General features: G+C 44.7%; 1 pseudogene; it reads left to right on the top strand.

The window, feature by feature from the left end:
* Positions 1-651: 651 nt before the first annotated feature.
* On the top strand, positions 652-13,832 carry LOC147964400 (uncharacterized; annotated as a pseudogene).
* Positions 13,833-16,496: the final 2,664 nt, after the last annotated feature.

Genomic DNA, 16,496 nt, shown 5'->3' with positions numbered 1-16,496 from the left:
ACAAGTTTCCCGGTGACTTCACAAACACACGCCTCTCAGGGAATAAAGTGAACAATGTCGCCCTCACGAAGATGAGCACGGCCCTGGCTACTTGGAGAGCCGCGGTGAAGAGAAGGATTCTAAGTGGTGATAGTTATGAGAAGATCAAGGAGACATATCCTTCGATCAGCGAAGCTGACTACCTGGAGTTCAAGATCAAGTGCGAGAGCAACGCATCCGCGGAATCAAGTCAGTGGGGGAAAGATATGCGGGACTTGAACTTAGGGGTCCACAAACTCGGTCCCAGTGGTTACAGAGTGGTGGAACCTATATGGGACAAGGAGGACGCGGAGCGTGCCGAGCAAGGCCTACCGCCCCTCTTCGATAAATACCGTGACAAGCAGACCAAGAACTATGTCAGGGCCCGGTACAAGGTGGACCCGGTAACAAAGGAGCTTACCACGGATCTGAAGACCAAGGCGCTTGAGCTTGTTGTGGTAAGGAATACACCCCTGCGTAATTAGCTCCATATGGTTGCATTCTAATTAATGAAGCCAAATTTCTAAATGGTTCATGTTCCTTCCATAGGAAACTGAAAGCAGTAGCGCGGGGTCGTCTCAGAGCTCCCCGGCTGGCCCTTGGGACACCACTTTAAATAGGGCGTTGAACGTAATGAAACACAAGGATAAGTTCAGTAAGCCGTCGTCAGCTGGTCGTGTGGCCGGCAAAAGCTTGTCCATGAAATGGTCGGAATACTATACTGCTGGGCGAAAGGAGAGAAAGACCATCTCGGAAAGCCAGGAGCGCGAGGTTCAAGAAGTCAAGGCACAAGTGGCGCGGATTCTGGAGATAGTAGAAGAGCAAGTGCGAGACCAAGTGGGAGTGACGATCACCGCCATTATGCCTACCTTGCTTGAGGGGCTGCGGGGTGGATTGCGGGCAGCCAACAGGGACCGCCCTCGATTCCCAGCTTCATGGGCAGCAACTCGCGCAACGCGCCGGCGCCATTGGTGCCTCCGGCGAAGGCGCCATTGGTGTCTTCGGAGGCGGAGCCGGCATTGGAGCTTAATGCACCCGGGTGTGGGAAGAATACGCCGGCCGGCACCTCGGTAGCAAGCGGCCCCTCCGTCACTTGCAAGCTCGCCGTTGGCGGTGCCTCGACATTAGCCGAGCTCGACGCCATCACGGTAACTAAGCCTCGGCCGATGACTTCATCTCCTTGCCTTTGACTGGGCATCCCTGACGCCCTACATGTTTTCGCAGGGTGCCGCCAACGTTCCATGCACTCTCCTGCACTTCGTGGACGGTGAGTTGATCGATGTCGCCAAGGCCAGAATCGTTCAACCGGGCAACCCCGTGTTCCACGATAATCCGATGCCACCCACCGTATATAGGGTTCAACTGGTTCAGGTGCTGCGGGGCTACGACGACATGTTACCTCCGTATCGACCCCCTGGGGCTGACGAAGATGATGTGATGACCCTGATACATCTCCAACGTATCTGTAATTTTCGATTGTTCCATGCTATTATATTATCAACCTTGGATGTTTTATATCCATTTATATGCTATTTTATATGATTTTTGGGACTAACCTATTAACCTAGAGCCGAGTGCCAGTTTTCTGTTTTTTCCTTGTTTTAGAGTATCGTAGAAAAGGAAAATCAAACAGAGTCCAATTGACCTGAAACTTCACGGAACTTATTTTTGGAACGGAAGCAATCCAGAAGACTTGGAGTGTACGTAAGGGAAGCAACGAGGAAGGCACGAGGCAGGGGGCGCCCACCCCCCTGGGCGCGCCCTCCACCCTGTGGGCCCCTCGTGGCTCCCCTGATGTATTTCTCCCGCCTATATATATCCATATACCCTAAAACTATCGAGTAGCACAATAGATCGGGAGTTCCGCCGACAGAAGCCTCCGTAGCCACCGAAAACCAATCTAGACCCATTCCGGCACCCTGCCGGAGGGGGGAATCCCTCTCCGGTGGCCATCTTCATCATCCCGGTGCTCTCCATGACAAGGAGGGAGTAGTTCTCCCTCGGGGCTAAGGGTATGTACCAGTAGCTATGTGTTTGATCTCTCTCTCTCTCTCTCGTGTTCTTGAGGTGGTACGATCTTGATGTATCATGAGGTTTGCTATTATATTTGGATCCTATGATGTTTCTTCCCCCCCTCTACTCTCTTGTAATGGATTGAGTTTTCCCTTTGAAGTTATCTTATCGGATTGAGTCTTTAAAGATTCGAGAACACTTGATGTATGTCTTGCCGTGCGTATCCGTGGTGACAATGGGATATCACGTGATTCACTTGATGTATGTTTTGGTGATCAACTTGCGGGTTCCGCCCATGAACCTATGCATAGGGGTTGGCACACGTTTTCGTCGTGATTCTCCGGTAGAAACTTTGGGGCACTCTTTGAGGTTCTATGCGTTGGTTGAATAGATGAATCTGAGATTGTGTGATGCATATCGTATAATCATACCCACGGATACTTGAGGTGACATTGGAGTATCTAGGTGACATTAGGGTTTTGGTTGATTTGTGTCTTAAGGTGTTATTCTAGTACGAACTCTAGGGCTGTTTGTGACGCCTATAGGAATAGCCCAACGGATTGATTGGAAAGAATAACTTTGATGTGGTTTCGTACCCTACCATAATCTCTTCGTTTGTTCTCCGATATTAGTGACTTTGGAGTGACTCTTTGTTGCATGTTGAGGGATATTTATGTGATCCAATTATGTTATTATTGTTGAGAGAACTTGCACTAGTGAAAGTATGAACCCTAGGCCTTGTTTCCTAGCATTGCAATACCGTTTACGCTCACTATTATCATTAGTTACCTTGCTGTTTTTATATTTTCAGATTACAAAAACTATTATCTACTATCCATATTGCACTTGTATCACCATCTCTTCGCCAAACTAGTGCACCTATACAATTTACCATTGTATTGGGTGTGTTGGGGAGACAAGAGACTCTTTGTTATTTGGTTGCAGGGTTGCTTGAGAGAGACCATCTTCATCCTACGCCTCCTACGGATTGATAAACCTTAGGTCATCCACTTGAGGGAAATTTGCTACTGTCCTACAAACCTCTGCACTTGGAGGCCCAACAACCTCTACAAGAAGAAGGTTGTGTAGTAGACATCAAGCTCTTTTCTGGCGCTGTTGCCGGGGAGGTGAGTGCTTGAAGGTATATCTTTAGATCTTGCAATCGAGTCTTTTAATTTCTTGTTTTATCACTAGTTTAGTTTATAAAAAATTTAAAAAAATGGAATTAAGTTTGCATCATACGCTTCATCTTTTTAATATCTTTCGTGAGAATGATGGAAAGGAAAATTGTGCTCAAGTACTAGAAGAAGAATGCATTAGAATATTTGGCACTAAATATTTGAATGATGAGCATGATTGCAATGTTGTTAGTATGAATTCCTTGAATATCCATGATGCTAATGATATGCAAAGCCACAAGCTTGGGGAAGCTATGTTTGATGAAGATGACATTTTTTGTCCCCCAAGTTTTGATGACCAAATTTATTATGATGAAAGCATGCCTCCTATTTATGATGATTATATTGATGAAAGTGGATTTGGAGAGGTCATGACTTTATTTAGTAATGATTCCACTATTCCGGAAGAGGTTCCAATTGATTATGAGAACAAAGTTGCTATCTATGATGATTATTGTGATGACTTGTATGCTATAAAGAATTATGTCTCACATGATAATTATTTTGTTGATTTTGCTCCCACTATTATTCATGAGAAGAATTTTGTTTGTGTGGAGAGTAATAAAATTTCTATGCTTGTAGATCATGAAAAGAATGCTTTAGGTGCTGGTTATATTGTTGAATTCATTCATGATGCTACTGAAAATTATTATGAGGGAGGAACATATGCTTGTAGGAATTGCAATAATATCAAGTTTCCTCTCTATGTGCTTAAAATTTTGAAGTTATGCTTGTTTTACCTTCCTATGCAAGTTGATTCTTGTTCCCATAAATTGTTTGCTCACAAAATACCTATGCATAGGAAGTGGGTTAGACTTAAATGTGCTAGTCATATTCTTCATGATGCTCTCTTTATGTTTCAATTCTTATCTTTTATGTGAGCATCATTGAAATCATCATGCCTAGCTAGGGGCGTTAAACGATAGCGCTTGTTGGGAGGCAACCCAACTTTATTTTTGTTCCTTACTTTTTGCTCCTGTTTAGTAATAAATAATTCATCTAGTCTCTGTTTAGATGTGTATTTATTCTTTTAATTAGTGTTTGTGCCAAGTAGAACCTTTGGGAAGACTTGGGGAAAGTCTTTGCGATCATGCTGTAAAAAAACAGAAACTTTAGCGCTCACAATAATTGCTGCAATTATTTATTGGAGAGTGCTATTTAGTTAATTCCTTTTGCAGATGATTAACAGATAAATTCCTCACGTCCAGAAATTTATTTGAGAATTTTATAAGTTCCAGAAGTATACGTTTGATCCAGATTACTACAGACTGTTCTGTTTTTGACAGATTCTGTTTTCGATGTGTTGTTTGCTTATTTTGATGAATCTATGAGTAGTACCGGAGGGTATGAACCATAGAGAAGTTGGAATACAATATATATTACACCAATATGAATTTAGAATGAGTTCATTACAGTACCTTATGATGGTGATTTTTCTTTCTTATACTAACGGAGCTTACGAGTTTTCTGTTAAGTTTTGTGTTGTGAAGTTTTCAAGTTTTGGGTTAAGTTATGATGGACTATGGAATAAGGAGTGGCAAGAGCCTAAGCTTCGGGATGCCCAAGGCACCCCAAGGTAATATTAAAGGAAAACCAAGAGCCTAAGCTTGGGGATGCCCCGGAAGGCATCCCCTCTTTCGTCTTCGTTCATCGGTAACTTTACTTGGAGATATATTTTTATGGGCCGTTTGCATTTCTGTCCCTAACTCGAACCACCTAATCAGATATACCCCTAATTCGAAAGCCTGCTCAAATTTGCCCCTCCGCCGTTAGGTGCCCTTACAGAAAAGCCCTTCTGCGCCGTTACCATCCGGTCAAACAACTTTGACCGTCCTGAAAAAATAGCAAAAAAATTTAAAAAAATCTAAAATTTTGTGAGATCGAAGATACTCATGTGCGCAAGGTGCGTGCAAATTTTTGTGCTATTTGGACATTCCAGGAGCTCGTGGCGAGGAAAAAAGTTAATATGCACGCTAGTGAACAGTAAATTTGAAATAAAATAGCAGGAAATTCAAAAAATATGAAATTTTTTGGCATCAAAGAGGCTTGGGTGCACAAGGTGCTTGCAAGTTTTTGTGATCAAATGACTTGCGAGGAGCTCTCGCAAGAAAAAACAAAATAGTCATTTTTTCCCAAGTTTTTTCCCGGGCCAGATTTTGTTTTTTTCTCCACAAGCCCCTCCAATGTCCAAACACAACAAAAATTGGCACGCAGCTTTTAGACCATAGCCTCTTTGATGCCAAAAAATTTCATACTTTTTTTGAATTTTCTTGCTATTTTTTTGAATTTACTATTCACAGGCTTACATATTTACTGTTTTTCCTTTGACACGAGCTCCTGGAATGCCCAAACAGCACGAAAAATTGCACGCACCTTGCGAACATGAGTATCTTTGATCTCACAAATTTTCAGATATTTTAGATTTTTTTGCTATTTTTTTGGGGCCGGTCAATGCCCTTTGACCGGCTTTGACCGGACGGTAACGGTGCAAAAGGGCATTTCTGTAAGGGCACGTAACGGCGGAGGGGCATTTTTGAGCAGGCTTTCGAATTAGGGGCAAATGTGAGTAGTGGGTTCGAGTTAGGGACACAGATGTAAAAGACCCTATTTTTATTTACCACATGATATGTGTTTTTCTTGGAGCGTCACTTTATTTTATTTTGCTTTGCTTGCTGTTTGAATAAAATATCAAGATCTGAAATTCTTAAATGTTAGAGAGTCTTTACATAATTGCATAATTATTCGACTACTCATTGATCTTCACTTACATCTTTCGGAGTAGTTTGTTGTTGCTCTAGTGCTTCACTTATATCCTTTTAGAGCACGGTGGTGGTTTTATTTTATAGAAATAATAGATGAACTCTCATGCTTCACTTATATTATTTTGAGAGTCTTTAGAACAGCATGGTAGTTTGCTTTGGTTATGAATTTAGTCCTAATATGATCGGCATCCAAGAGGGATATAATAAAAACTTTCATTTAAAGTGCATTGAATACTATGAGAAGTCTGATACTTCACAATTGTTTTGAGATATGGAGATAGTGATATCAAAGTCATGCTAGTTGACTAGTTGTGAATTTGAGAAATACTTGTGTTAAAGTTTGTGATTCCCGTAGCATGCACGTATGGTGAACTGTTATGTGATGAAGTCGGAGCATGATTTATTTATTGATTGTCTTCCTTATGAGTGGCGGTCGGGGACGAGCGATGGTCTTTTCCTACCAATCTATCCCCCTAGGAGCATGCGCTTAGTACTTTGTTTCGATAACTAATAGGTTTTTGCAATAAGTATGTGAGTTCTTTATGATTAATGTTGACTCCATGGATTATACGCACTCTCACCCTTCCACCATTGCTAGCCTCTCTAGTACCGCGCAACTTTCGCAGGTACCATAAACCCACCATATACCTTCCTCAAAACAGCCACCATACCTACCTATTATGGCTTCCATAGCCATTCCGAGATATATTGCCATGCAACTCTCTACCATTTCGTTATTATGACACACTTCATCATTGTCATATTGCTTTGCATGATCATGTAGTTACCATCGTATTTGTGGCAAAGCCACTGTTCATAACTCTTCCATACGTGTCACTCATGAGTCATTGCACATCCCGGTACACCGCCGGAGGCATTCATATAGAGTCATATCTTGTTCTAAGAATCGAGTTGTAATTCTTAAGTTGTAAGTAAATAAAAGTGTGATGATCATCATTATTAGCGCGTTATCCCAGTGAGGAAAGGATGATGGAGACTATGATTCCCCCACAAGTCGGGATGAGACTCCGGACGAAAATAAATAAATAAAAGAGGCCAAAGAAGCCCAAATAAAAAAAAGAGAAAAGAGGCCATAAAAAAAGAGAAGGCCCAAATAAAAAATGAGAGAAAAAGAGAGAAGGGGCAATGCTAATATCCTTTCACCACACTTGTGCTTCAAAGTAGCACCATGATCTTCATGATAGAGAGTCTCCTATGTTTCCGCTTTCATATACTAGTGGGAATTTTACATTATAGAACTTGGCTTGTATATTCCAATGATGGGCTTCCTCAAAATTGCCCTAGGTCTTCATGAGTAAGCAAGTTGGATGCACACCTACTTAGTTCTTTTGTTGAGCTTTCATACGCATATAGCTCTAGTGCATCCGCTGCATGGTAATCCCTACTCACTCACATTGATATCTATTGATGGGCATCTCCATAGCCCGTTGATACGCCTATTTGATGTGAGACTATCTTCTCCTTTTTGTCTTCTCCACAACCACCATTCTATTCCAGTTATAGTGCTATGTCCATGGCTCACGCTCATGTATTGTGTGAAGATTGAAAAAGTTTGAGAACATCAAAAGTATGAAACAATTGCTTGGCTTGTCATCGGGGTTGTGCATGACTTAAATATTTTGTGTGGTGAAGATGGAGCATAGCCAAACTATATGATTTTGTAGGGATAGCTTTCCTTGGCCATGTTATTTTGAGAAGACATGATTACTTTGTTAGTATGCTTGAAGTATTATTATTTCTATGTCAATATTAAACTTCTGTCTTGAATCTTATGGATCTGAATATTCTTGCCACAATAAAGAGAAATACATGGATAAATATGTTAGGTAGCATTCCACATCAAAAATTCTGTTTTTTATCATTTACCTACTCGAGGACGAGCAGGAATTCAAGCTTGGGGATGCTGATACGTCTCCAACATATCTATAATTTTTGATTGTTCCATGCTATTATATTATCAACCTTGGATGCTTTATATGCTATTTTATATGATTTTTGGGACTAACCTATTAACCTAGAGCCCAGTGCCAGTTTCTGTTTTTTCCCTTGTTTTAGAGTATAGCAGAAAAGGAAAATCAAACGGAGTCCAATTGACCTGAAACTTCACGGAACTTATTTTTTGAAGGAAAGCAACCCGGGAGACTTGGAGTCCACGTAAGGGAAGCAACAAGGAAGCCACGAGGCAGGGGGGCGCCCACCCCCTGGGCGCGCCCTCCACCCTCGTGGGCCCCTCGTGGCTCCCCTGACGTACTTCTTCCGCCTATATATCTGCATATACCCTAAAATGATCGGGAAGCACAATAGATCGGGAGTTCCACCGCCAGAAGCCTCCGTAGCCACCGAAAACCAATCTAGACCCGTTCCGACACCCTGCCGGAGGGGGGAATCCCTCTCCGGTGGCCATCTTCATCATCCTGGTGCTCTCCATGACGAGGAGGGAGTAGTTCTCCCTCGGGGCTGAGGGTATGTACCAGTAGCTATGTGTTTGATCTCTCTCTCGTGTTCTTAAGCTGGTACGATCTTGATGTATCACGAGCTTTGCTATTATATTTGGATCCTATGATGTTCTTCCCCCCCCCCCTCTACTCTCTTGTAATGGATTGAGTTTTCCCTTTGAAGTTATCTTATCGGATTGAGTCTTTAAAGATTTGAGAACACTTGATGTATGTCTTGCCGTGCGTATGTTTTGGTGATCAACTTGCAGGTTCCGCCCATAAACCTATGCATAGGGGTTGGCACACATTTTCGTCGTGATTCTCCGGTAGAAACTTTGGGGCACTCTTTGAGGTTCTATGTGTTTTTTGAATAGATGAATATGAGATTGTGTGATGCATATCGTATAATCATACCCACGGATACTTGAGGACATTGGAGTATCTAGGTGACATTAGGGTTTTGGTTGATTTGTGTCTTAAGGTGTTATTCTAGTATGAACTCTAGGGCTGTTTGTGACGCCTATAGGAATAGCCCAACGGATTGATTGGAAAGAATAACTTTGAGGTGGTTTCGTACCCTACCATAATCTCTTCGTTTGTTCTCCGCTATTAGTGACTTTGGAGTGACTCTTTGTTGCATGTTGAGGGATAGTTATGTGATCCAATTATGTTATTATTGTTGAGAGAACTTGCACTAGTGAAAGTATGAACCCTAGGCCTTGTTTCCTAGCATCGCAATACTGTTTACGCTCATTTTTATCATTAATTACCTTGCTGTTTTTATATTTTCAGATTACAAAAACTATTATCTACTATCCATATTGCACTTGTATCACCATCTCTTCGCCGAACTAGTGCACCTATACAATTTACCATTGTATTGGGTGTGTTGGGGACACAAGATACTCTTTGTTATTTGGTTGCAGGGTTGCTTGAGAGAGACCATCTTCATCCTACGCCTCCTACGGATTGATAAACCTTAGGTCATCCACTTGAGGGAAATTTGGTACTATCCTACAAACCTCTGCACTTGGAGGCCCAACAACGTCTACAAGAAGAAGGTTTTGTAGTAGACATCAGACCCTCAGCGCCTGCTTAGGCTGGTCCATGCTTTGGCCGAAGAGCCCGATTCATTTGGGGACGGGGGACACCACCCCACACACAACACCGCCAGTCATGCCGGCGCCAAGCCATGGCAAGACCGCCGCAACGCTACCGTCGTCAGCTGATCCAGACATGCATATGGCACAGGATCTGGACGACGATGACGACAGTACATTTACCAACATCGATAAGTACTTCAACGAACATGGGTACGGTGATGAATTCTTGGGGCCTCCTTCTCAAGAACCCAACCCTGCAAAAGACGATCGCGATCTAGCTGGTACCGTGGAGAAACCCAATTGCAACAGGCGTCGTCTGGCGTTCAGTTCTCAAGAGACGCCTCTAGCTGCTGCCTTCACCGAGACTCAAAGAGCCGAGGTGTGGAATATTATCAGCCCCAACACACTCAAGAAGGTGGTCTCTGAGCAGAACTCGATCCCATTACAGCAGAAGAAGCAGAAGGGAAGGAAAAGAAAAAATAACAAGGGTGCGAGCCAGCCGGCACCGAGTATGATCCGTGCTCAGGACAAGCCACCAGTATCTAAGGATATCTCGAGGAGGGTGCATGTGGCAGCTAGGCCGATGCTACCGACTAATCTGCTCAATGCTGCAACCGGTGCTATGCGGAGTCTGCATGACAGTGTTCTTTCTATGGAGAAGCGGCGTCTCTCCGAGAATGATGTGGCATACCCCGTTTTCATGGCCAAGGTGCCAGAGGGCAAGGGCTTTGTCGATAGCACCATCGGGCGTATGATTGTCCTGCGGTTTGATGACATCTTCGCTATGTTTAACCTTCATCCGCTGCACTACACCTTCATTCGGCTATTTTTGCTCAGTATGGAGATGCGGATCATTAGAGACAAGACCCCGAACATCGTGATAGTCGACTCCTTCTACATGCGTGCCAAGATCTTGGGCAGCGCTGGGGACTGGCAAGTCACGAATTCATACCTCGAAGGCGTCATTCTGGTGAACCCAGATAAGGATAACTTCCTCGTGCCTTACTTTTCCGAGTAAGTCATCCCCTCATCGCCCCGTAACATATGATTTCTTAGATTTTGATTGTTTTTTTCTAACATTCCGTGTTTTGTGCAGTGACACACATTGCACACTCATCCTCTTAAGCCTGAAATATTCCATGGCCACATATTTTGCCTCGGACCGTCAGTCGAAGAAAGACTACACAAATATGAAGAAAGTTCTTGATGATGCTCTCCCCGGCTACGCCAAATCTGGAGGCACCTTCAAGAGGCCAATTTGTAGGTACGGTAAGCACGTGTTCACCCATGTAATGATGTTCCCCTACGTCAAGCAGCCGCCTGGCAGTCAGAAGGATGCCTACTACGCCCTCCATCACATGCGGGCGATCGTACGGGACCATAATCACCTTCTGCTACCAAATAATCTCAAAGATTGGGCCGCACGCTTGTCGGCAAGAATTCTTTCGCATCCAGTCGGAGTTTGCGGAAATCATCTATCAAGATGTCCTTCGTACCTCGGGGCAGTTCTACCTCAAATATCAACCGTCCAATAGTGAAATAGAAACAACGCTACAAATGCAGGCTGACAACGATCGCGATTTCATGACCATCACAAAAGATGGTGACTTCATCCATGCTCCGGTCCCTGAGTCGAGTCGAAAGTATTGATGCTATGTAGTTCTAAAATATCGATTAGCTCATGTTGTAATTAAACTTTAATGAACTTGTATGTCTCTTTAGTTTGGACAGTCGTTCAACTTATATGTAATCGATGCTATTTATTAGTAGGACCATGAATCATGCTATTAATGTGTTGCTTTTCTCTTCCAATCCTTTTGTTGCATACTTATATATTGCTTATATATTATCTCTGAATTGCCACTAACGTTTTTTTTGTCTAGTGCATAGAGATGTCGTTGTATGTCGTGTACAAGGGTAAGGTTCCCGGAGTCTACGACGACTGGGAGGAGTGTCGGAGACAGGTTCACCATTTCAGCAGTAACAGTTTTCTTTTGATAGAAAGACTGTAAGGGAACCCCCTACAGTATAGTTGGTGCAACAACCCCAAATTGCAAGTACCATGCCTTGAACCTGGGTGGGTGGGAAGGCATCAGCCCCTTCCAACCACTAGGCTATGCCTTAGTTACAAAGGGTACACCACTAGGGCGGAGGCGGAAGCTAGATACGCGCGCTATCTAGCGGGAGAGAGGAGGGAGCAGAGGAGGAACCGGATGAAGATTAGTTTCATCGCGATGATGCTCATCGTGACCGCAACCCTCTTCTATGTGATGGTAGTTTAGATATCGACTTGTAATGTGAAGACAAACTCGCTACTCGTGGCCTCGAGACTTGTAATGTTCTAACTTTGTTCGGTATTTTGAATTCGGAGACTAATATGATGAATTGTATTCAGAGACTAATCTTCTATTGTATTCGATAAATCTGTTGTTTATATGTTGTGATGTTTATATTTTGTGTTGTAATGTATTTTGTAACCTGTGCAAATATTAGAAAAGCAAAAAAAATAATTCCTAATATTCATACTAGTGGCGCACCATATTGCACTTTAGTGGCGCACAGAAATAAACACACTAGTGGCGCTGTCGGTGTCAAAACCGGCGGATCTCACGTAGGGGGTCCCGAACTGTTCGTCTAGGCCGGATGGTAACAGGAGGCAGGGGACACGATGTTTTACCCAGGTTCGGGCCCTCTTGATGGAGGTAAAACCCTACGTCCTGCTTGATTAATATTGATGATATGGGTAGTACAAGAGTAGATCTACCACGAGATCAGAGAGGCTAAACCCTAGAAGCTAGCCTATGGTATGATTGTATGCTGTGATTGTCGTCCTACGGACTAAAACCCTTCGGTTTATATAGACAACGGAGAGTGCTAGGGTTACACAAGGTCGGTTACAAAGGAGGAGATATCCATATCCGTATTGCCTAGCTTGCCTTCCACGCCAAGTAGAGTCCCACCCGGATACGAGACGAAGTCTTCAATCTTGTATCTTCATAGTCTAACAGTCCGGCCAATGGAGATAGTCCGGCTGTCCGGAGACCCCCTAATCCAGGACTCCCTCAGGTGCATTATCTAAAAGTGCGCCATTAGTAACCCAGAGCACAAGGTACACGTGGCCCCTTGGAGTAACAGCAGTGGCGCACTTCTGGGCCTAGTAATGACGCACTTTAGCTGCGCCATTAGTGGGTGGCATAGTAATGGCGCACCAGGTGGTGCGCCATTGTTATGTAGATTATCAGTGGCGCACCAGGCGTGCGCCATTACTATTTATTAGTAGTGGCGTGATAATAGTGGCGCACCTACAATGCGCCATTAATAGCCAAAATAGGTGCGCCACTAACAGCCTTTTTTCTAGTAGTGGTTAGTCTACAAATCTGGATGTAATTTTTATTATTTCTTGTGTTCGTTGCACTGCCATAATTAGAGATGAACAGACCGTGAAGCCACGGTCCGCGCAGGCGCACGTGGAGGAGGTTCGCCGGCGGCGCGAGCTCCTTATGTCGTAGCACCGTTCCATGCGTGCCTACGCGCCAGACTCCCCCAACTAGGAGCGCTGGTTTGCGCTAGAGCACGAGAAGGGGCGCTGTCGCGGCATCCACATCGACCACGACGTTCCACCGGCGCCCCCAGAGTATTGTCGGAGGATGAGGAGGCGGAGACGGAGTACCAAGCCGCCCTGAAGGAGGCCCTGCAGAACGAGCTGGAGGCGAGCCGGCTCAAGGAGGACACCCATTGGGATGGGTTGGAGCACGCCTTTGCCTTATCCACGGCAGGGGACTCCATCTACGCGCCCATGTTCGTCCCACCACCGTCGCTGGTGCCACCCCCGTCGAGCCCAAGGCCGAGCCGGAGCACGAGCCAATGCCCACGCGGAAGCGGTCACCGCCGACCCCCACTTGACCCGAGGAGTCCTATTCGTGGATCGGACAGCTCTGTGAGTGGGTGAGTAAGCCTCCCTGCTACTACGCCTTCACGCCGAAAGAGGAGGCAGCCCACCTTGAGCGCTGGAAGGCACATTGGCTCGCCGAGGAGGAGGCCGACGGTGAGCGACAAATGCGTCAGGAGCAGCAGCTACGCCGCGATGAGGAGACACTGCGGCTTGAGGAGGAGGAGGAGGAGAAGGAGCGTGCCCACCTCGCCGCCATGCCGCCCCACAGCAGAAGCCGGAGGAGGCTGCCTAGACGGCCTATGAAGCCGCATTCAGTTGGACTGGGCCGCCTCCTGTCTTCATCAACCTCACCGGTGGTGACGACAATGGCAAAGGCAGGCGGTCTACTAGGGCAGCGTGCGGGCATTTAGAGGATTTTTTAATATTTAGTTATGTTTAAGTGGACTTTGGCCCGCCATTTATGTATAATTATTCTTCATTAACTTGATTTTGAACACATGAACGGATATGAGTATGCCTCCCGTTGGGCGCACCTGCCGACCCTAATCAAAAAAGTAGACGCGCACGTCCATCTGGCCGAGCCAAATGGACGAAAAGCAGATAAAGCACGCGTCTGTTTGGGTGGCTGGCTGCGTTGGAGTTGCTCTTATTCCCTCCCCTACCCTCTGTCACCACACGTCTAAAGCACGCCACTAGCATGGCTTCGCTCGCTGTTGTAGCCAACCACATGTCTGAGAATTGAGAGCAGGAGTGTTGCCTAGCTTCACTGTGTCCTCCCGCCAAAGGAATCGCCGTAGAAGACCCTAAATCTCCTCGCCACTTCGTTCTTCCTCGCGTTTGGTGAACCTCTACCGATACGTGTCCAACGTATCTATAATTTTTTATTGTTCCATCCTATTATATTATCCATCTTGGATATTTTATATGCATTTACATGCTATTTTATATGATTTTTGGGACTAACCTATTAACCTAGAGCCCAGTGCCAGTTTCTGTTTTTCCTTGTTTTTGAGTTTTACAGAAAAGGAATACCAAATAGAGTCCAATTGACATGCTAATTTTTGATGATTTTTTATGGACCAAAAGAAGCCCCCGAAGTAAAAGCGTTGGGCCAGAAGAGTCCCGAGCCATCCACGAGGGTGGAGGGCGCGCCCTACCCCCTGGGCTGCCCCGCTATCTCGTGGATGACTCGGAGACCCCCCTGACGTGAGACCGACGCCAAAAATTCCTATAAATACAGAAACCCCCGAAAAAAACCTAGAGCGGGAGTTTCACCGCCGCAAGCCTCTGTAGCCACCAAAAACCAATCGGAACCCTGTTCCGGCACCCTGTCGGAGGGGGATCCATCACTGGTGGCCATATCCATCATCCCGGAGCTCTCCATGACGAGGACGGAGTAGTTCACCCTCGAGGCTGAGGGTATGTACTAGTAGCTATGTGTTTGATCTCTCTCTCTCTCGTGTTCTTGATATGGCACGATCTTGATGTACCGCGAGCTTTGCTATTATAGTTGGATCTTATTATGTTTCTCCCCCTCTATCTCCTTGTGATGAATTGAGTTTCCCTTTCAAGTTATCTTATCGGATTGAGTCTTTAAGGATTTGAGAACACTTGATGTATGATACGTCTCTGATAACCCACAAGTATAGGGGATCGCAATAGTTTTTGAGGGTAGAGTATTCAACCCAAATTTATTGATTCGACACAAGGGGAGCCAAAGAATATTATCAAGTATTAGCAGACGAGTTGTCAATTCAACCACACTTGGAAACTTAATATCTACAGCAAAGTATTTAGTAGCAAAGTAATATGATAGTAGTGGTAATGGTAGCAAAAAGTAACGATAGCAAAAGTAATGTTTTTGGTATTTTGTAGTGATGATAGCAATAGCAGTGGAAAAGTAAATAAGCGAAGAACAATATATGGAAAGCTCGTAGGCGATGGATCAGTGATGGAGAATTATGCCGGATGCGGTTCATCATGTAACAGTCATAACCTAGGGTGACACAGAACTAGCTCCAATTCATCAATGTAATGTAGGCATGTATTCCGAATATAGTCATACGTGCTTATGGAAAAGAACTTGCATGACATCTTTTGTCCTACCCTCCCGTGGCAGCGGGGTCCTAATGGAAACTAAGGGATATTAAGGCCTCCTTTTAATAGAGTACCAGACCAAAGCATTAACACATAGTGAATACATGAACTCCTCAAACTATGGTCATCACCAATAAGTATCCCGATTATTGTCACTTCAGGGTTAACGGATCATAACACATAATAGGTGACTATAGACTTGCAAGATAGGATCAAGAACTCTCATATATTGATGAAAACATAATAGGTTCAGATCTGAAATCATGGCACTCGGGCCCTAGTGATAAGCATTAAGCATAGCAAAGTCATAGCAACATCAATCTCAGAACATAGTGGATACTAGGGATCAAACCCTAACAAAACTAACTCGATTACATGATAAATATCATCCAACCCATCACCGTCCACCAAGCCTACGATGGAATTACTCACGCACGGTGGTGAGCATCATGAAATTGGTGATGGAGGATGGTTGATGATGACGATGGCGACAGATTGCCCTCTCCGGAGCCGCGAACGGACTCCAGATCAGCCCTCCCGAGAGGTTTTAGGGCTTGGCGGCGGCTCCGTATCGTAAAACACGATGAATCCTTCTTCTCTATTTTTCCCCCCGAAAGCAAATATATAGAGTTGGAGTCGAGGTCGGAGGAGTTCCAGGGGGGCCACGAGGTAGGGGGCGTGCCCCCACCCATGTGGCTAGGGTGTGGGCCCCCTGGTCTTCATCTTTTGCAAGGTTTTTTTATTATTTCCGAAAAGATGTTCCGTGAAGTTTCGGGTCATTCCGAGAACTTTTGTTTCTGCACATAAATAACACCATGGCAATTCTGCTGAAAACAGCGTCAGTCCGGGTTAGTTCCATTCAAATCATCCAAGTTAGAGTCCAAAACAAGGGCAAAAGTGTTTGGAAAAGTAGATACGATGGAGACGTATTAACTCCCCCAAGCTTAAACCTTTGCTTGTCCTCAAGCAACTCAGTT

The sequence above is a fragment of the Triticum urartu genome, chromosome 6A (genome assembly GCF_056163025.1).
Source record: "Triticum urartu cultivar PI428250 chromosome 6A, HENAU_Tu73, whole genome shotgun sequence".
NCBI classification, from domain to species: Eukaryota; Viridiplantae; Streptophyta; class Magnoliopsida; order Poales; family Poaceae; genus Triticum; species Triticum urartu.
This window is presented reverse-complemented; position numbering and strand designations above follow the sequence as displayed.